Here is a 22,429-nt window from a genome sequence, read left to right as displayed (position 1 = left end):
GTAGCCTCAGTTTCCTGTTCTTAGCTGAGAGGAGTGGTACCCAGTGTGGTCTTCTGCTGCTGTAGCCCATCTGCCTCAAAGTTCGACGCACTGTGCGTTCAGAGATGCTCTTCTGCCTACCTTGGTTGTAACGGGTGGCAATTTGAGTCACTGTTGCCTTTCTATCAGCTCGAACCAGTCTGCCCATTCTCCTCTGACCTCTGGCATCAACAAGGCATTTCCGGCCACAGAACTGCCGCTCACTGGATTTTTTTTCTTTTTCGGACCATTCTCTGTAAACCCTAGAGATGGTTGTGCGTGAAAATCCCAGTAGATCAGCAGTTTCTGAAATACTCAGACCAGCCCTTCTGGCACCAACAATCATGCCACGTTCAAAGGCACTCAAATCACCTTTCTTCCCCATACTGATGCTCGGTTTGAACTGCAGGAGATTGTCTTGACCATGTCTACATGCCTAAATGCACTGAGTTGCCGCCATGTGATTGGCTGATTAGAAATTAAGTCTTAACACACAGTTGGACAGGTGTACCTAATAAAGTGGCCAGTGAGTGTATAAGTGTAACTGAATTTTATACTATTAGGATTTGTACTGTGTTTTTATGATACCTGATGAAGAATATACACTGTATCCGAAACGCGTTGTATCTCTTTTTTAACCCATGAAATAAAAAAATATGGAATATCATCTTTGGATGTGAGGCCTGGGAAGCGCTGCTGTTTATGGGCTGTATTTGTTTTTCTTGGAGCAATGTGGAGGTTATCTTATCTATGGACTGCGTCATACACTGCGACATCTGGGTAGCCTATTCCGGTGTGGTAGCAAACGCTGAAACATTGGTAGGAGCCTCTTGGGGTTCTGACACGGTATTTTGGATACAATCCTGGCAGTGCGGGTACGTACTGCCACTGGGAAGAGTGGTTTTGCAGGCGGTGCAGAATGCATAAAAACAGTCCTGCCTGGTTCTCTTCCTTGAGCCTGGCATAGTGCACAAAGTGCAGAAGAGCTGGCTATGCAGAGGGCCCTACAGGGCTGGCTATACAGAGGAAACCTATAGGAGAGCCTTACAGGGAATATGGAATCACAGCCGAGTAAAAAACCCAGCTGTAATCTTGCCCCACCAGTGTGCTCCTAGGTGCAGCGCCGAAGATTCACAGTCCTGTGCCCCCAGGAGACTGGCTGGCGTGATGCTGCTGAATGCTGCCTACAGCAGAAATGGCCGCTGAAAAAAAAAAAAAAGAAAAAAAACGAGAAGGGGGCGGAGAGCTGAAAAGGGCGCGCGGAGCTGTGTAAAAACGCACCCTATCTGTCTCGATCTGCCCCTTCTATGACACTGTAGAGTGTCATATTTGTCATCCGGGGGCGGCGGGCCGGGGGGCGGAGAAGAGACGGCGACTTCAGCTAGGCCGAAGCCGCGGCCTAAATAAGATGTCGATGCCCTGAAAGGGATCCAGGCTGGCGCGGAAGTCCGGGAGGGGGTCGAAACTGAATCGGACCCCTCGGATTGAAAAAGCAGGATAGCGGTGGGGCTATCATCGGGAGGGGGGCTGTGAGAAGCCCCTCTGAGGCACCATAGATCTGGTGCTGCCGCAGAGACAGGGGCGCAGGGATCCCTTGTCTCCATTGTGCCATGCCTGCCTGCACTCCCCCCTGGCCCCGACAGGAGCCCGCAGCTGGGGTGGGGTCCCTGGTTATTGAGCTGCAGAGTGCCATGGTACAAACCCTACCTGAGGCGTCTCAACCTAATACCCCCAGAGGGGGATTAGGGAGGGTGCTGCTGTCACCATCAGGGGCTTCATCCTCGCCTCGACCTCAACCCAAGACCAAAAGGAATTGGGGAAGGAGGGGGGTCTCGACTTCAAACCAGCACCCGCAGGACTGGGGAAGGAGCGACATGGGGAACAGTCATCTCTACTTCAGCCGGGCACCCCATGATAGGGGACTGAGGAAGGAGCCATGCCGGGAGTCTCACAGGAGACCCTCTTTTCTTCATCTGTAATCCGGATGAAAAAGGAAAAAAACATTTTTTTAGGTGTGCCTCCTTGCGACACTAAGCAAAAACTGATGAAGGCTGATGCCATCCAGGGGTGTATACTGCAGAGGAGGAGCCATAGTTAATCTTTTTCAGATTATGCATAGTGTCGCCTCCTAGTGGACAGCAGCATAACACCCACGGCTCTGTGTCCCCCAATGAGGTGACAGAGTAAAATATATATATATATATATATATATATATACAGTATATATATATATATATATAAATTTTTAACTTTATTTAATAGTCCCCTTAGGAAACTTGAAGCTGTGATCATCCGAATGCCTACTGCTGTATATAGCAGGGCTTCTTATACAGCAAAATCACGATCTCCTATGGACACAGGAGATTCACAATGACAGGCACAGGGGTCTTCTGCAGACCCTGTGATCAAGTAACGAGGCGCTGATGGGTGAGACTTGTGACTTGCTTCTCACTGTCAGTGACTGACAGCGGCATTTAACAAGGGGGCACTTACAGTATATCATCACGATGTTTCCCAGCATGGCGCACTATGTACACACTGCTGTACACCATTGTATTTTATGGCGCCGTTCTCCCTTAGTGAATTCTTCAGTTGCGTCCTGTATAATAAAGCCGCCATCACTGACTCTCTCTCCCTCTCCTCCTCAGGTCTGGGTTTTTCGCTGCAGCAAGTTTCATGTCCTATCAGCAGTGCGAGTTCAATTTTGGAGCGAAGCCCTTTAAATATCCACCTGCAAACAAATTTAGCACTTTTAACGAATATGCCGTGTTGGCTCCCGAAGAAAAGGTCATTTTGCCAAGGTAGGAGATTCTCATGCGCCACTGCCCTGATATAGGTTGATCATCGGGAGTCGGACCACCCTACAATCTGATATTGATGACCCATTTGAGTACATGCCCAGTTTGCTATCAACAGCTTGTACGCATGGCCAAGATGGGGAGGAATTACTGCCTGAGCGATTTATATACTGCAGGGACTGGGCATGAGTCCCAATATAAAATATAATGTTTATTGTTACAATCAAATAAAATCAGGTCTTAAAATTGGACATCCATATATGCTTTTTTATGCATATATTGAAGAAATATACATATTAAAATTATGTAGAAATATGGGCATACTATCCCTTATCAGACATGCATCCACCTTGCAGTATACAATTGTAAAAAATGTGCAAAAAAAATAAAAAATATTATTATAACGCTATAAATTGATAAAGTGCATCATTATAAATAAAGTACTTTATATTTATATAATGAAATAAAATAATTAGTGCTAATGTAACTTATGTGAATGAATGCATAAAGTGCTGTGCTCAGTGCAAAATAAGTATTAGTATGTCTATGCAGACCATACACTAGTAAAAACCACAACAGTGTCACAGTGATCTGTACGTCTGCTAACCAGGAAAACAGTATATCATGATGAAAATCCAGACAATAAACAATGTATAACTTACAAAAATGTGCTATGTGGATTAATCCTGGTCTCCTGGGATAGACGCCCTGCCCCAACGCGTGTTTCGGCGCTATGCCTTCATCAGGGGGTGGCGCCTATCAGAGACAGGTGAGTGAGTGTATATATATATATATATATATATATATATGTGACCAATAGAAAAAAAGGGGGGGTGATTAAGCAATGAACATAAATGAGATGTCCGGATACTTGAAACTCCACAACCAATTGCGCATGACCAAAATGATTCCATGACAACGTATGTATACAACATCGGCGCCATTGCTGAAGCATCCGACGGCATATAACCGGAAGATGGCCGACAGTAAAGCATTGAAGGTTGCTAAGAAACCGGGAGCTGATCGTCATGTGACCGGAAGAAGATGGCCGCCCATACTAAACAAGCAATGTTGCTAAGCAAACTGGCCGTCATGTGATCAACCGGGAAGGTCACTAAAGTCATGAAGATGATTGTCACATGACCGGAAGAAAGATAACTGCCAGCAAATAAACAGACAAACGTCTGTATTGCTGAAAGTATATATAGCTGGCCATCATATATCCAAAAGTGGTCACCAATATTGAAACACAACACCCGCGCCTATATTACTGAACACCACCACATGCGCCCGGTGGATCAATAGATGTATAGATAGATATATAATGCATGCATCAAGTCAGATGCAGATAATTGACGCACACATGACAGGGGAAGGCGGGAATACAAGGCAGGGAGCGTCATGTCACCAGGTCACATAGCACCTGGAGGCATAAAGACGCGACCATACCCAGATTGCCCCCATACCGCTGCCACATGCGCGAACCTGCACCGACCGTAACCCTATTACAACCATACAAAGGCAAGTAATCATATCATCATATATACCGCATATATCAGAAATTGTGTATAGGAAATTGTAATAATCACTGTACAGATAAATATGGCATATGAACAATTATAAGTGCACAAATATAAAAGTTATCTTCTCTACAATATAGACATAAACATAATAATACATCCATGTAATATAATGTATGATCAACCATAAATATACATCATTAGCCACGTGTATGAATCAATATTTCTTCATTCTTTGTCAATTAGATCCACCATACCAAACATCAAATAGGATACAATCCAATTCCGAGCAATATCCAGACATACTGAAATTATAAAATTCATAAGAAAATTATTAGTATAAAATGGTAAAATTACACTTAATAAAAATGACATTATTGGTCATACAAAAATACCAAATCGTCACCATTGTAAAACCATAAAAAATGATTAAAATTAATGTGTGTAATATTAAATCTGTCTAAATAGGTACAATACATAAAAATTAGCAACAGATTTCTTCAAAAAGGTCAGAGAAATGGATCAAAACTATTGTTTTCATTGAGACCAAGTGGTTGGACCGTATTAAGGGTCCAGATCTACTTAGTCTCATTGTCCAAGCTTACGACTGACATTGGCACCCCTAATGTTGGTAGATATCATATCAATTCCCCGGACTTTCAGTTTGGTGCTGTCACAATCATATGCCTCAGGATTGTTTTCAATGCATTTATATCATTTTCTTTCACAGCTGCCTTAATACCAAGGACATGTTCTTGAATCCTTTTTTTTTTAATTGTCTCTTAGTCATACCGATATATATTTTACGGCATGGACAAACTGCGAAATACACCACCGCTTTAGACGTACATGTAATATGATGTCTAATATTAAACGTACGTGTTTCACCTTGATTAAAGAATGTTTTTGTACACTCTACATTTACACAGGCAACACAGTTACCACCAAAAGTGCTAGATCTACCCCCTATTGAAGAAGCTCACGCGAAACGCGCGTCGGGGAACGGCTGCCACCTACAGGTTAGGTATTCACATTGAGCTGCTATGCATATTTAATTATTTCAGCTGTGCAGTTGCACTTTTCCACATAGCGATATGTTCTCTCCATGGTAGGAGGCTTTCTGACTTTGTGATTCGTTTTCCATGCATTGCCACTAGGCTACATAATACCTTTACCTTATTGCAGTTTGCACTTAGCACTTAGCACTTTTTGGATTAAGATGGACATACAATTCTCTTACATATTGTCAGCCTTCTTTAGTTCTGCCATGCACTAGCTAGTCTGGGAGGATTAAGCTGGTGGCTTATTATCTACATATGCTACCTGACAGCTCATCCTTTTATAATTATCTCATATCACATGATAAATTATGTTATTGGGGATTTTTGTTCAGTATTTACATATTTAAGAAGGGTGCATTTATGTAATTATACATTTTATACTGTCAGTATTGTTTTTCAGATAATCATTCAGTGCACCAAAATAAAATCATACGATAGTAACACTTTCCCTATACTTTTGTCTATGTGATACCTCTGCTGGTGGTTCCATTGTGCACATTGTATCTATGTATACCTTCTGTGATCCATACAATGAGTATGTATTTTATATGACTTAATAAACGCTGTTTTTAGCTTACTGCATGTTTTTCTACAGTGTTATTCATACTTCCTCTTTCTCTTGGATTGTAGTATATTACAGGAAGCTTTATATAGGCCTTGTTATTTGAGAAACTATCTATACATCTATTGATCCACCGGGCGCATGTGGTGGTGTTCAGTAATATAGGCGCGGGTGTTGTGTTTCAATATTGGTGACCACTTTTGGATATATGATGGCCAGCTATATATACTTTCAGCAATACAGACGTTTGTCTGTTTATTTGCTGGCAGTTATCTTTCTTCCGGTCATGTGACAATCATCTTCATGACTTTAGTGACCTTCCCGGTTGATCACATGATGGCCAGTTTGCTTAGCAACATTGCTTGTTTAGTATTGGCGGCCATCTTCTTCCGGTCACATGACGATCAGCTCCCGGTTTCTTAGCAACCTTCAATGCTTTACTGTCGGCCATCTTCTTCCAGTTACATGCCGTCGGATGCTTCAGCAATGGCGCCGATGTTGTATGCATACGTTGTCATGGAATCGTTTTGGTCATGCGCAATTGGTTGTGGAGTTTCAAGTATCCGGACATCTCATTTATGTTCATTGGTTAATTATCACCCCCCCCTTTTTTCTATTGGTCACGTTTTATATATATACTCACCTGTCTCTGATAGGCGCTACCCCCTGATGAAGGCATAGCGCCGAAACGCGCGTTGGGGCAGGGCGTCTATCCCAGGAGACCAGGATTAATCCACATAGCACATTTTTGTAAGTTATACATTGTTTATTGTCTGGATTTTAATCATGATATACTGTTTTCCTGGTTAGCAGACGTACAGATCACTTTGTGATACTGTTGCGGTTTTTACTAGTGTATGGTCTGCATAGATATACTAATACTTATTTTGCACTGAGCACAGCACTTTATGCATTCATTCACATAAGTTACATTAGCACTAATTATTTTATTTCATTATATATATATAAAGTACTTTATTTATAATGATGCGCTTTATCAATTTACAGTCATATGTTAAAGTTTGGGCACCCATATTAATGTTAAACTTTTTTCTTTATAACAATTTTGGTTTCTGCAACAGCTATTTCAGTTTCATATATCTAATAACTGATGGACTCAGTTATATTTCTGGATTCAGATGAGGTTTATTGTACTAACAGAAAATGTGCAATCTGCATTTAAACAAAATTTGACCGGTGCAAAAGTATGGGCACCCTTATCATTTTCTTGATTTGAACACTCCTAACTACTTTTTACTGACTTCCTGAAGCACTAAATTGGTTTTGTAACCTCATTGTGCTTTGAACTTCATAGCCAGGTGTATCAAATCATGAGAAAAGGTATTTAAGGTGGCCACTTGCAAGTAGTTCTCCTATTTGATTCTCCTATGAAGAGTGGCCTCATGGGCTCCTCAAAACAACTCTCAAATGATCTGAAAACAAAGATTATTCAACATAGCTTTTCAGGGGAAGGATACAAAAAGTCTCAGAGATTTAACCTGTCAGTTTCCACTGTGAGGAACAAAGTAAGGAATTGGAAGAACACAGGTACAGTTCTTGTTAAGCCCAGAAGTGGCAGGCCAAGAAAAATATCAGAAAGGCAGAGAAGAAGAATGGTGAGAACAGTCAAGGACAATCCACAGACCACCTCCAAAGACCTGCAGCATCATCTTGCTGCAGATGGTGTCACTGTGCATCGGTCAACAATACAGCGCACTTTGCACAAGGAGAAGCTGTATGGGAGAGTGATGCGAAAGAAGCCGTTTCTGCAAGCATGCCACAAACAGAGTCGCCTGAGGTATGCAAAAGCACATTTGGACAAGCCAGTTACATTTTGGAAGAAGGTCCTGTGGACTGATGAAACAAAGATTGAGTTGTTTGGTCATACAAAAAGGCGTTTTGCATGGAGGCTAAAAAACACAGCATTCCAAGAAAAACACTTGCTACCCACAGTAAAATTTGGTGGAGGTTCCATCATGCTTTGGGGCTGTGTGGCCAATCCCGGCACCGGGAATCTTGTTAAAGTTGAGGGTCGCATGGATTCAACTCAGTATCAGCAGATTCTTGACAATAATGTGCAAGAATCAGTGACGAAGTTGAAGTTACACAGGGGATGGATATTTCAGCAAGACAATAATCCAAAACACCGCTCCAAATCTACTCAGGCATTCATGCAGAGGAACAATTACAATGTTCTGGAATGGCCATCCCAGTCCCCAGACCTGAATATCATTGAACATCTGTGGGATGATTTGAAGCGGGCTGTCCATGCTCGGCGACCATCAAACTTAACTGAACTGGAATTGTTTTGTAAACAGGAATGGTCACAAATACCTTCATCCAGGATCCAGGAACTTATTAATAGCTACAGGAAGTGACTAGAGGCTGTTATTTTTGCAAAAGGAGGATGTACGAAATATTAATGTCACTTTTATGTTGAGGTGCCCATACTATTGCACCCGTCAAATTTTGTTAAAATGCAGATTGCACATTTTCTGTTAGTAGATTAAACCTCATTTGAATCCAGAAATATAACTGAGTCCATCAGTTATTAGATATATGAAACTGAAATAGCTGTTGCAAAAACCAAAATTGTTATAAAGAAAAAAGGTTAACATTAATAGGGGTGCCCAAACTTTAACATATAACTGTATAGCGTTATAATAATTTTTATTTTATCTTTAATTTTTTTTGCACATTTTTTACAATTGTCTACTGCAAGGTGGATGTATGTCTGATAAGGGAGAATATGCCCATATTTTTACATAATTTTTTATGCATATACTGAATATACATATTAAAGTTATCATATATGGATGTCCAATTTTAAGACCTGATTTTATTTGATTGTAACAATAAACATTATATTTTATATTGGGACTTATGGTCGCTGTGATGTCTCTTGTGTGTTGTTTAGCTAATTTGCAATTGTCCCTATATTTCCATTTTTCTGGCAATAAGTATATCCTTATTATTATTTATTTTGATTTTATATCCTAATATACTATTATTTATTGATTATATTGCCAGTTTCCCTTACTTTTTTCTTTCTTTTTGTGTAGGGACTGGGCATGCTAGAATCCAAAATGTCAGATCTCCCACCCCCCAGAATCCATTGCCGGGATCTCCATACACATCAACTGGATAACTAAATGGCTTTATTTTTCCTTTTCTCCAGGCACAGACGCTTAGCATTGTTAAAACAAGTTAGCATTCAGGAGAACTGCTGCACACTCTGCTGTGATGAGGTGGCCGACACCGAGCTGAGGCCTTGTGGACACAGGTCGGTCATTGCACCTTGGAAAGGCCACATTGGTTGGGACGGGTTCACTGAAGCGCAGCGGTCACTTTTATTTTGTGCCCCTACATGCATTAAGGTTCCCTATTGTCGTCTACTTTTTGTAGTTTAAAACAATTTTTTCATTTGTGCCAAATTTCTTCTTTCAATTTGCACCATTTTGGAAGCATATTTAACGTTTTTTAAACATTTTCATTCTAATATATTAACTTAAAAAAAGAACACTGCTGAGCACATGAAATATATTTCCAAAACGGCGCAAATTGAAAGAATATTGTTTTCTAAATTTGCCATCGGACACGTTTTTTTTTTTCTACATGTTTGTGGCTGATTCATCAATTGTAAGGTTTCAAAAAGTCCCACAATTTTTGCACATACTGTATTTTTCAGATTATAAGACGCACACTCTTCCCCCCCCCCCCCACAATTTTTTTGGGGAAAGGGGGTGCGTTTTATAATGCAGATATACCTTACCGGCCACGGTGGAGCAGGGTCGCGGCTGGAGGAGGCAAGAGTGGAGCGCTGCTGCAGGCCGCAGGCTGGGATGACGGGGTGTTCGGATGTGTGGAGCACCGCTGCGGGTTTCCGATGCTGCGCTGAGATCTCATCTCCCGAGATCTTGGTGCCGAGATCTCCATCTGTGCATGCGCCGCACCTGGCAGCCATTTTCCCCAGAGTCCACTGCATAGGAAACCATGGAACTGCAGGGGCTCTGGCCTTTATCAAAATGTCGGTAGAGTTCCTGCAGCACTGGACACCTGCAGCGGTGTGCCGCACATCCGAACACCCCCTCATCCCAGCCTGCGGCAACGCTCCACTCTTGCCTCCTCCAGCAGCGACCCTGGGACCCCGCTTCACCGCAGCCACCACCCCCGGTAAGCAATAAGACGCATGGATTGTAAGAAGCACCACCATTTTATTAAAAAAGGTGTGTTTTTTTTTCCTATTTTTTTTCTCCTCAAAATTTGGGGTGCATCTTATAATCCGGAGCGTCTTATAGTCCGCAAAATACGGTATTTCTCGTTCGCCTTATTGGGGGACACAGAGACCATGGGTGTATGCTGCTGCCACTAGGAGGCTGACACTATGCAAAAAAAGGTTAGCTCCTCCTCCGCAGTGTACACCCCACCGACCGGCAGGGAATTTCCTCAGTTTAGCTTAGTGTCAGTAGGAGGTGGACACGGGTCCTTCATTGGACCCATATCTACCTCGATGTGCGCCGTTCCCTTTCAGGTCTTAGGCGGGATACAGTGTGAACGGTCACAACTGTACTCCCACAAGAGACTGAGTACGGCGTGTACTGTCACCCCGTATCCTCATAGTTCTCCAGGCGGACCACGGGCTCAGCACAGGACGTGCCAGCGAAGACGGATGGTCCTTGCCTCCTGCCTCCCACCCACTCGCCCACCAGAGCCTGTCGGTTGGACGAGGCGCGAAGACGGAATGGACAGACAGCGTGGGATATAGAAGGTACCTTTATTGGACCGGAAGAAGACACCACCGCTCCTAGAGTCTCCACAAGGACGCCGGGTGGCGGCGCCAAAGTAGCGCCGCAGGTTATCAGCGGCCGGCGCTTCCCAGTCGCCGCATCCCTTTTGGCCCCAGCTGCGGTGCTGGCTTTCTTCACCCCACCGCCGGTATTTTTGCGTAGGGTGGCGTCTGGGAGTAAGGCTAGGGCGGCATTCTTCTTAGGGGTGGGCGCGGCTGCGCCGCAATTCTTCCGCGCCGCCCCGTGCTGACAGGCGGCCGCCGTGTCTAATTTAGCCCCCGGCTTCATTTCGGGCCTTCGCGGCCACGCCCCCGTCCACTCTCATAGGCTGTTGCCTTCCTAAGCCCTCCCACCGCCTCTTCAGGCTTGTGGCTGGGAAGGGGGGCGGGTTTTCCCTCTGGTGGAGGCGACTAGCTCCGCCCTTCTTCTTGCACAGAAACCGCGCTTTTACTTCCTCATGTCGGGCTGTCGCCATCTTTGCAGCCTGACAGCCCGAGACCAAAGCAGAGACCAGCGTTTCCTGTCGGTCCCTGGCCAGTTGCAAGAGCCTAATTCATCTCTTTCGGGGTCACCAGACCGTGAGTACTTCTGCATCTGCAGACTGACACCCTACTCTGCCTTTCTGTCCCCCAACCTTTCGGCAGTTCCACAGGTTTTCATCTTCTCTTCCTTCACCATGTCTACTTCTAAGCCTGATCGTGGCCGTCCGCCAGTCCCCACGGGCACCCTAGTCCAGTTCTTCGCATGCTCCTCTTGCAATCGCAAACTTCCCTCAGGTCAGCCTACTCCCATCTGCCTGGACTGCAGCAATCCCGTTCAGCATGACCCAGTCCAGGAACCACCTATTGCGCCACGGGAAAGCGAACCACCCATTCCTGGCTGGGCCTCGTCTCTTTCACAATCTGTGGCCGACCTCACCAGGGTGTCTCAGTCCTTAGTGGCCGTTCTTGACAAGTTGCCCCTGGACACTTCTGCAGGGTCCAACAGGTCACAAGACGCTCCATCTGAGCCAGCTAGCAGAAGCCGCAAAAGGCCCAGGCAGGATCTCCGGCCGGAATCCTCTCCTGGCCCCTCATCTGCACCTATTCCTTCCCAGCAGTCGCCCTCCCGTGCCTCCTCACCCGAGTCAGGTGAAGCGTTCTCGGATAGGTCTTCTGAAGGGATTGTAGAGCTGGAATCTGGCCAGGACGCGGACATGAAGGTTACAGTACAGAACCTCATCGCGGCAATTAACCACACCTTCGAAATCTCTGACTCCCCTGCGAAATCCTCAGATCAGGAGGTTTCGTTCAGACGGGAGGAAACACCCTCCAGGGTATTTCCTTTTCCTTCCGAGTTTGGAAAGATTTTTACAAGAGAAAGGGAAGATCCGACCAGACACTTTCAAAGAGGAAAGCGTCTCGGAGTACTGTACCCGTTTGCTAAAGAGCTCACGGATAACTGGTCTGCCTCTCCCTCGGTGGACCCGCCCGTGTCCAGACTGTCTAATAACACGGTCCTCCTGCTTTCAGGTGTGGCGTCTTTAAAGGATTCTAATGATAGAATTATAGAATCCCTGGCGAAGTCTGCCTTCGAAGCGGCTTCAACGGCGGTATGCCCAATCTTTGCTTCATCTTGGGCAGCAAAGGCCATAGCCACTTGGGCAGAGGATCTTCGTCAGGGCATCCTAGGGAAAGCACAACCAGATCGATTGGCCGATCTCGCCAATCAGATTTCCCATGCGGGGGATTATCTGCTTTCCGCTTCTTTGGATGCCGCATCCTGCACAGTTCAGGCGTCAAGCAACGTCGTGGCAATCCGACGTACAATTTGGCTCAAAGCCTGGCAGGCGGCCTTGTCGTCTAAAAAGTCTCTTACTAATCTGCCTTTTCAGGGAGTACGCCTCTTTGGATCCCAATTGGACCAGATTATTAAGGACGCCACCGGAGGCACGAGTTCCCTCCTCCCTCAGTCCAAGCCTCGCAGACCTCCACTAAGGCGTCAGTTTAGACCCTTTCGGGCTTTCCGCCGTTTCAATACGGCGGAGACATCCTCCAACCAACGAAGGCCGCAGGCACGCCAAGATAGGAAGAACGTTTCATTCAGACCCACTCCCTCCTGGCGATCCCACTCTTCACAGGGCAGACCATCCAGATCCAGATCTGGACGGTCCACTTCAGCATGACTATCCTCTGACTCCCGAGGGTCCCTTCCAAGTGGGAGGTCGACTCTTGTTCTTCAAGGATGTCTGGCTGGCCTCAGTAGAGGACGCCTGGGTCAGGGAGGTCGTATCGTCAGGATACAAGATAGAGTTCGTCTCTCTTCCACGGGATCGTTTTTTCAAATCCCGTCCTCCAAAAGATCCTGCCTTGATCCCGGGGTTCTTTACGGCCATCGCCTCTCTCCTCAGTTCCGGGGTGATTGTGCCTGTTCCCGAATCGGAGCGGTTCACAGGGTTTTATTCAAACCTATTCATGGTGCCAAAAAAAGACGGGGCGGTTCGACCCATCTTGGATCTCAAGCGGCTCAACAAGAGAGTCCGTCTTCGCCGCTTCGGGATGGAGTCGGTTCGTTCGGTAATCGCTTCCATGGAGGAGCAGGAATTCATGTGTTCAATAGACATCCAAGATGCCTATCTACATGTTCCCATATTCTCCGGACATCAGAAGTTCCTGCGTTTTGCGGTTCGCCAGGAACATTACCAGTTCGTTGCGCTGCCCTTCGGTCTCGCCACCGCTCCCAGAGTCTTCACGAAGATCATGGCTGCGTTGATTGCCTTGTTGAGGATCAGAGGTCTCGTTCTTTTTCCGTACCTCAACGATATTCTGATCAAAGCTCCCTCTTTTCACCAGGCGCGCCTAAGTTTGAAGATCGTCCTAGACACTCTTTCCAATTTCGGGTGGATCGTCAACAGGAAAAACTCCTGTCTGGTTCCTTCTCAACGCCTTGTGTTTCTGGGCCTACTGTTCGACACTCGTCGGTCAAGGGTCTTTCTCCGAGAGAAGATTCTCTCCCTGTAGCAGGATGTACGATCGCTGCAGACCATACGATTCCCGTCCCTCCGAACAACCATGAGGGTCCTGGGAAAGATGGTGGCGGCGATAGAGGCAGTTCCCTTTGCCCAATTTCACACCAGACCTCTCCAACACGCCATTCTGTCGAGGTGGAACAGCTCTGCTCTGTCCCTGGATCGCCCTGTTCGTCTTTCATGCCGGATCAAGCGGTCTCTCAACTGGTGGTTGACGTCACCTCTCATCCTCTTGGGGCGGTCTTTTCTTCCCGTTCACTGGCAGATTGTAACAACGGATGCCAGCCTCCTCGGATGGGGGGCAGTGTTCCGCAATCACACTGTTCAGGGTCGTTGGTCGACTCAGGAATCAGCCCTGCCGATCAACGTCCTAGAGATACGAACGATTTATCTGGCTCTCGTCCACTGGGAGAGGCTCCTCAGGGGCCTGCCTATCCGGATTCAGACAGACAATGCCACAGCGGTGGCATATGTCAACCGCCAAGGAGGGACACGGAGTGCCTCAGCCCTGGCAGAAGTGTCCAAGATCCTTCAGTGGGCAGAGATTTCGGTACCTACAATCTCCGCGGTACACATTCCCGGCGTGGACAACTGGGCCGCCGATTTTCTCAGCCGCGAGGGTCACGCGGCAGGAGAGTGGTCCCTACATCCGGAGGTATTTCTTCAGCTTTGCCTTCGTTGGAGGACCCCGGATGTAGATCTGCTAGCCTCTCGCCTCAACAGGAAAGTCCCACAGTTTGTATCCAGGGCTCGAGATCCTCTCGCAGTGGGCGCCGTCGCTCTGGCCATTCCTTGGTCGCAGTTCGAGCTCCCCTACCTGTTCCCTCCCCTGCCCCTTCTTCCCAAGCTGTTGAAGAAGATCAAAGCACAAGGAATTCCAGTCATTCTCATCGCCCCGAATTGGCTCAGAAGGTCTTGGTTCGCGGACATTGTCAACCTTCTCGCGGACGCCCCCTGGAAGCTTCCAGACAGGGCAGATCTGCTGTCTCAAGGCCCGATTTGCCACCCCAATTCTCGGCCGCTCAATTTAACGGCGTGGCTGTTGAGACCGAGGTTTTGAAACGAAACGAGCAGGATTCTCCGGTCGAGTAATTCATACCGTGATCCGAGCCAGGAAGCCATCGTCTTCCAAGATTTACTACCGTACTTGGAAGGCCTATTTCACTTGGTGTGAGGCCAATAACATTGCGCCCATGTGCTTTTCGCTCCCTTCCGTTCTGGCGTTTCTTCAGGCAGGGCTGGATGCGGGGCTTGCTCTCAGTTCCTTGAAGGGTCAAGTTTCGGCGCTGTACATTTTATTTCAGAAAATGTTGGCCTCCCGCCCTCAGGTAAAAACCTTTCTTAAGGGCATGGCTCACACTGCTCCTCCGTACCGAGCGCCCGTGGATCCATGGGATCTTAATTTGGTTCTTGAGGTTCTGCAAGGTTCTCCTTTTGAACCTCTCAGGGATGTTTCCCTTTCTCTCCTTTCTTGGAAGGTAGCTTTTCTGGTGGCCATCACTTCCATCCGGCGCGTGTCGGAATTAGCGGCTCTTTCTTGCTGCTCTCCTTTCTTGGTACTTCACCAGGACAAGGTAGTTCTACGGCCTCCACCCTCTTTTCTTCCAAAGGTGGTGTCCTCCTTTCACCTCAATGAGGATATTGTTCTGCCGTCCTTCTGTCCGAGTCCTACTCACCCTCGGGAGCGGTCCCTGAACAAGCTGGATCTGGTCAGGGCGATGAGAATCTATCTGTCTAGGACGACTTCCTTGCGGAAGACAGACTCTTTTCATCATTCCAGATGGGGCGCGGAAAGGTCACCCGGCCTCCAAGGCTACTATTGCTCGCTGGATCAGATCGGAAATTTTGGAGGCCTACCGGGTTAAGCATCGAGTGGCCCCTCCGGGGATCAGAGCGCACTCTACCCGGGCAGTGGATGCTTCCTGGGCGGTACGCCACAGAGCCTCCACGCTGCAGCTTTGCAAAGCTGCAACCTGGTCATCAGTTCACACGTTTGTGAAATTCTACAAGGTCCACACCTACGCTTCGGCGGATGCCAGCCTTGGTAGGAGGATTCTGCAGGCAGCGGTGGTGAGTCCACTGGCCTGATGGAAGTCTGTTTCCCACCCCAGGGACTGCTTTGGGACGTCCCATGGTCTCTGTGTCCCCCAATAAGGCGAACTAGAAAACAGGATTTTTGGGTTGCTTACAGGTAAAATCTGTTTCTCGGAGCCTTCATTGGGGGACACAGCACCCTCCCATGTTCTACAACTCCTGTTCTTACTTTGGTTGGTTACAGTTGAGTTGTTTGTTCTGTTCTCAATCTATTCTGTTACTTCTACTGCTTTCTCACTAACTGAGGAAATTCCCTGCCGGTCGGTGGGGTGTACACTGCGGAGTAGGAGCTAACCTTTTTTTGCATAGTGTCAGCCTCCTAGTGGCAGCAGCATACACCCATGGTCTCTGTGCCCCCAATGAAGGCTCCGAGAAACAGATTTTACGGTAAGCAACCCAAAAATCCTGTTATTACTCACATAAAGTTGTAACTTTTTCGGGAGAACTTAATGTGACGCCTCTAAGCTTCTGAACGCACATGTCCGACTGTTCAGTGTCTCAGGACTTTTTGCACAACTTGCTGTTTTCTAACAAGGAAAATTCACAGCTGGTGTCTGGTCCATGAACGGCCAATAAATCTCGGGGTTCAATTACAATTGGTAATCATTCCTCCACATCATGCTGGTCACATACTGACATAATGAGACCAAGCCGACACCTAACAATTGATCACCTGTTTCTGTGCTGTGTTTACTCCATATTTTGCTTTTTTAATGTGGAAACAGTGTAAAGTGTAGCGCCTGTAACATGCGTTAGTGACACTAGAATGGCTCTGTGCCGTTGGAAGACAGAAGCTGTTAGAGCTTTCTTTCTAAGGCTGTATTCACACATCCATGTTTACCATAGGAGAGAAACGTAACGTGTGATTCTAGTGTGGTAACGTGTGGTATTCTAGTTGCATCAATTTTTTTTTCACTGAGGCAGGTAGACTGTGAAGGTAGGTGGGAAGGTGCACTGAACTGCTAGGCCATGGCAAGTGTGCACTGATCGTCCGTGCTTGGTTTGAACAGTCATTTTGTGCTGATGTAGTCCACATTGTTGAGCAACGAGTCTGAAGCACAAATTGACTATTCAAACCAAGTGCAGACGCTCTGTGCACCTTTGCCGTGGCCAAGCAGTGCCTGTTCCCACCTACTTGTTTTCTATCCTCTTCCTCCTTTGACTGACAGATAAGGCTTTATAGTAACCAGATGAGGGCAGAAATAGATGGAAAGCAAGTATGTGGGAAGGTGCTTGGTTTGAACAGTCATTTTGTGCCGACAATCTCTTTTAAGGAAAGTTGTTAAGAATGGGGAATACAAGTGTTTACCAAAATATGACATAAGTAGTGATGAGTGAACGTGCTCGGATAGGGTGTGCTCTGAGTGTGCTCGCAACATATGTTGGAGTCCCTGCGGCTGCATGTCTCGTGGCTGATCGACAGCCTCAACACATGCAGGGATTTTCTAACAAACAGGATATCCCTGCATGTGTTGCTCCTGTCGAAGTCTCGAGACATGCAGCCGCAGGGGCGCAAACATATTATTCGAGTGCTCCAAAGACCCTCTGTTAGCACCCGAGCATGCTCAGATAACACCTTATCCAAGGCTGCTCCATCTGCTCACTCTTTCTATCCTCCTTCTCCTAGTTGCAGGAGACATTGCTCCCAACCCTGGTCCCCCATGTTATAGAAAGTCAAACCCCCCAACTGCTACACTCAGAAACCCCTCTAATCTTATTAATATTCCCTGCATGCCATCTGTCTCTCTTAATTGTGCACTTTGGAATTCTCGCTCAGTGTGTAACAAACTCTCCTTCATTCATGACTTCTTCCTTTCTAATTCTCTTAACCTTCTGGCTCTTACTGAAACCTGGATGCAGCAGTCAGATACTACCGCTGCTGCTGCTCTTTCATACGGGGGGCTACACTTCTCTCATACCCCAAGATCAGACAATAGAGCTGGTGGAGGCGTTGGTCTGCTCCTATCACCAAAATGTACCTTTCAGGTTATCCCTCAAGTACCCTCACTTGTCTTCCCTTCTTTTGAGGTCCATGCCGTCAGACTCTACACCCCCTTCTCCATGCGAGTGGCGGTGGTGTATCGTCCTCCCGGCCCCTCCCATCAGTTCCTGGATCATTTTGCCACTTGGCTTCCACATTTTCTCTCCTGTGACATCCCTACCCTCATCATGGGAGATTTCAACATCCCCATTGCTCTTCCCCTCTCCCCATCTGCTACTCACCTTTTATCTCTAACCTCCTCATTTGGCCTTTCGCAGCTTACTAATTCTCCAACGCATGAAGACGGAAACTCCCTCGACTTGGTCTTCTCTCGGCTTTGTGCAGTGGATGATTTTGCAAACTCCCCTCTCCCGCTCTCTGACCACAATCTTCTTTCATTCTCTATAAAGAACTGCCAGGCTGCTCAGGTCACCCCCACTGTCCAGACTTATAGAAACATACAGGCCATTAACACCCAGAAACTTCTGAAGAACTTGCAGTCTTCATTGGCCCCTATCTCCTTCCTCTCATGTCCTGATTCTGCATTGAAGCATTACAATGAAACACTTCAAACTGCCCTGGATGAATTTGCACCCCCTATAAATAGAACACCACAACGCAGACGGCGACAACCCTGGCACACGGTGCAAACACGTTTCCTGCAGCGGTGCTCCAGGTGCGCCGAACGTCTGTGGAGAAAATCCAATCTACACGAAGATTTCATCCATTTTAAGTTTATGCTTAGAACATACAACACTGCCCTTCACCTCTCCAAACAAACCTATTTCAACACCCTCATCATCTCACTGTCCAATAACCCGAAACGTCTCTTTGACACTTTTCATTCTCTACTCAATCCAAGAGTACAGGCCCCAACCATGTAGCTCCGAGCTGACGATCTGGCCAATTACTTCAAAGAAAAAATTGACCAGATCCGACAGGAAATTATCTCCAAATCCCCTCATACCATGCACTGTCCTCCCTCCCCCACTGCATCTAACTCACTCTCTGATTTTGAACCAGTCACAGAAGAAGAAGTAAGCAGGCTCCTTGCATCTTCTCGCCCAACTACTTGCACCAGTGACCCATTTCCGTCACATCTCCTCCAGTCCCTTTCCCCTGCTGTCACCCCTCACCTAACTAAAATATTTAACCTCTCTCTCTCTTCTGGTATTTTTCCCTCCTCATTTAAGCATGCCATCATACATCCACTACTTAAAAAACCATCCCTCGACCAAAACTGTGCCGCTAACTATAGACCTGTCTCTAATCTTCCCTTCATCTCTAAACTCCTGGAACGCCTGGTCCACTCCCGTCTTATCCGCTATCTCTCAGAAAACTCTGTTCTCGACCCTCTCCAATCCGGTTTCCGCTCTTTACACTCCACTGAAACTGCCCTCACTAAAGTCTCTAATGATCTGCTAACAGCTAAATCAAATGGTCATTACTCCATGCTAATTCTCTTGGATCTCTCTGCAGCATTCGACACTGTGGATCATCAGCTCCTCCTCACTATGCTCCATTCCATTGGCCTCAAGGACACCGTTCTCTCCTGGTTCTCCTCCTATCTCTCCGACCGCTCCTTTACTGTTTCTTTTGCCGGTTCCTCCTCCTCTCACCTTCCCCTTACTGTTGGGGTTCCTCAAGGATCGGTTCTAGGCCCCCTCCTCTTCTCCTTGTACACTGCCCCTATTGGTCAAACAATCAGTAGATTTGGTTTCCAGTACCATCTCTATGCTGATGACACCCAATTATACGCTTCTTCTCCTGACATCACGCCAGCCTTTCTAGAAAACACTGGCGATTGTCTAAACGCTGTGTCTAATATCATGTCCTCACTATATCTGAAACTGAACCTGTCAAAGACTGAACTCCTTGTGTTTCCTCCTGCTACTAATGTACCTACACCCGACATTGCCATTTCCGTCTGTGGTTCCACTATTACTCCCCAGCAACATGCCCGCTGTCTTGGGGTCATACTTGATTCTGAGCTTTCCTTTGCCCCCCACATTCGATCACTGGCTCGCTCTTGTCATCTGCACCTCAAAAACATTTCTAGAATTCGACCTTTTCTTACTTTTGACTCTGCAAAAACTCTTACTGTTTCTCTTATTCATTCTCGTCTCGACTATTGTAACTCTCTTCTAATCGGTCTCCCTCTTACAAAACTCTCCCCTCTCCAATCTGTCTTGAATGCTGCAGCCAGGATCATATTCCTCACCAATCGTTACACCGATGCCTCTACCTTGTGCCAGTCATTACACTGGCTACCCATCCACTCCAGAATTCAGTATAAACTTATTACCCTCACCCACAAAGCCCTCCATGGCTCAGCACCACCCTACATCTCCTCCCTTGTTTCAGTATACCACCCTACCCGCGCCCTCCGTTCTGCTGATGACCTGAGGTTAGTATCCTCAATAGTCAGAACCTCCCACTCCCGTCTCCAAGACTTTACACGTGCCGCGCCAATTCTTTGGAATGCACTTCCCAGGTCAATACGATTAGTCCCCAATCCCCACAATTTTAAGCGTGTCCTGAAAACGCATTTATTCAGACTGGCCTATCGCCTCAACACATTAACCTAACCTATCCCTGTGTGGCAGAGCCAAAAGTTTTACCATAACCAGGTTCCCAGCATCATGTTCCCACATGCTTTATGTATCCATTAGCCCTCTGTGTCTGTACTGTTACACACTTAACATTATGGCTGGTCCATACAATCAGGGCAACTGTTACCACCCACCTTTCGTGTCTACCTCTTTCCTCATAGACTGTAAGCTTGCGAGCAGGGCCCTCACTCCTCTTGGTATTTGTTATAATCTACTGTATGTGATTATTGTTATGCTGTAATGTCTATTGTCTGTACAAATCCCCTCTGAAATGTAAAGTGCTGCGGAATATGTCGGCGCTATAAAAATAAAATTTATTATTATTATTATTATTAAGGCTGCTCGCTCATCACTAGTGACAAGTCCTCTTTTGTGCAAACTTTGAGACCCACTTTCCTAAATGCTAAGTTTTGCTGTAACTGCAGCAATAGTGGATAGGAATGGCAGCCTGCAGTTTGCGAAAAAAAAAACTAGATACGGGTACAAGAAGGGAAATAATGGAAATTCTCCTTTCTTCCTCCGCAGTGATCTGTGTATGGAGTGCGCTCTGCAGCTGGAGACTTGTCCATTGTGCCGACAGGGGATAAGGACTCGCGTCCGCCAAATTTCTCACATCTCTTGACCTCTGTGGAGTAAATGCAGGAAGATGTCCTTTCTTTTTTTTTTTTTTATGAACGAGATACTGTCACTTTCGTATCCGCATCAGATGAGAGAGACTGGCCAGATCTTCTGTCACGGCCTGAACGACAAGGAGCTCAGTCCATGGATCGAAGCGCGATGGAAGATCTATTTAACACGTGAGATACGTCCAGGATTAGAGCGTTTGGACGATGGACATCATTCATTCCTTAAGGTACTTGTTGGGACTGAACCATCACATCTGGAATATTTCTATCCATTTTGGGGCTAAAACCTGCCCTTGTCGGATAGCCACGGCCATTTCTGACTTGGTTGCAGTAACATTCTCTCCAACGGACACCAGAAATGTTATTTTGCTCCATTTACTTTTTTTTTTGGAAAAGGGTTTGCACTATAGTTATGCATCAATGTAACTGCAAAAACTGTAACTAATTGTACCATACTGCAAAGTGTCTATTTTTGCCAGACAAAATACAGTATTTGACCATTGTTTTCTATACATGTGGCCTTCTGCTGGTCAGTTCATTTTCCTTCCAAACTGTGGATTGCGAAATAATTGTGATTTTCTGTAAATCAAACCTTTTTAGGGCTTAATTTATATTCCACAAAATATTTGGTCAAGATACAAGGAAAGGCGTAAATTTACGGAGTTTTATAACGTGCACACAGCGGCGACTTCAAGAATCGGAGAATCGGAATGCTTTTCTTTTTTCTTCCTATGTTTACAGTTTGATATGACCAGGTTGACCACGTGACCAATTCTGTCCGATACGATCAGCCTTCAGCAAGCCGGCTCTCGCCATACGCCACTCGCCACCCTGCAGCGGGTACACAGCCGGGCTGCTGAAGATGGGCATTCTCATCTGTTAATAAAGGAAAGAAAAGCTTGTATAGATGAATGTTCTGTAAATGGAGAATTATCAGAAATTAATAATGTCGTAATCAAGTACACAATGTACCGGAGCTTTAAGGCTCTGCCCTGTTAATATAAGTGGACGATTGTCAAGTAAAGATTTTACAAAGTCAAGGATTTCCCAGAAATATTTATTTTCTATCACCTACAAGACAAGAAGTAGTTGGTCCTATCCACTTCTATAGGACGAGATGTTTAAACATTTACTTACATCTTAAATATATCCTAGTCAGACGGCCGTATAAATCAGACCAAGATCGGGACGGACTGCCAGGCGGCTCTACCGACCTGAGTGTAACGGCTTCATGTACTTCTATGTAGCGGACAAGCTTGCTGCGGGCCAGTCCGTACACTGTGTTCTCATCGCCGTCTGTCTATACGGCCGTTTGACAGCACACACAGCCCCATTGATAAAGGTTTGGGTTCTGAGACCCCCT

At 46.3% G+C, this 22,429-nt stretch overlaps 1 long non-coding RNA gene across 1 annotated transcript; it reads left to right on the top strand.

Moving 5' to 3' along the window:
* The first annotated feature begins 2,646 nt into the window (after positions 1-2,646).
* LOC141095920 (uncharacterized) lies at positions 2,647-22,109 on the top strand. Its single transcript, XR_012233503.1, has 3 exons — positions 2,647-2,819; positions 9,138-9,242; positions 20,966-22,109. It is a non-coding gene; the product is annotated as an uncharacterized lncRNA (long non-coding RNA).
* Positions 22,110-22,429: the final 320 nt, after the last annotated feature.

This window comes from Dendrobates tinctorius, unplaced genomic scaffold, assembly GCF_039654945.1.
Source record: "Dendrobates tinctorius isolate UK_male_01 unplaced genomic scaffold, ASM3965494v1 ptg000009l, whole genome shotgun sequence".
NCBI lineage: Eukaryota > Metazoa > Chordata > Amphibia > Anura > Dendrobatidae > Dendrobates > Dendrobates tinctorius.
Note: the sequence above shows the minus strand (reverse complement) of the source record. Positions and strands in the feature narration are given on the sequence as shown.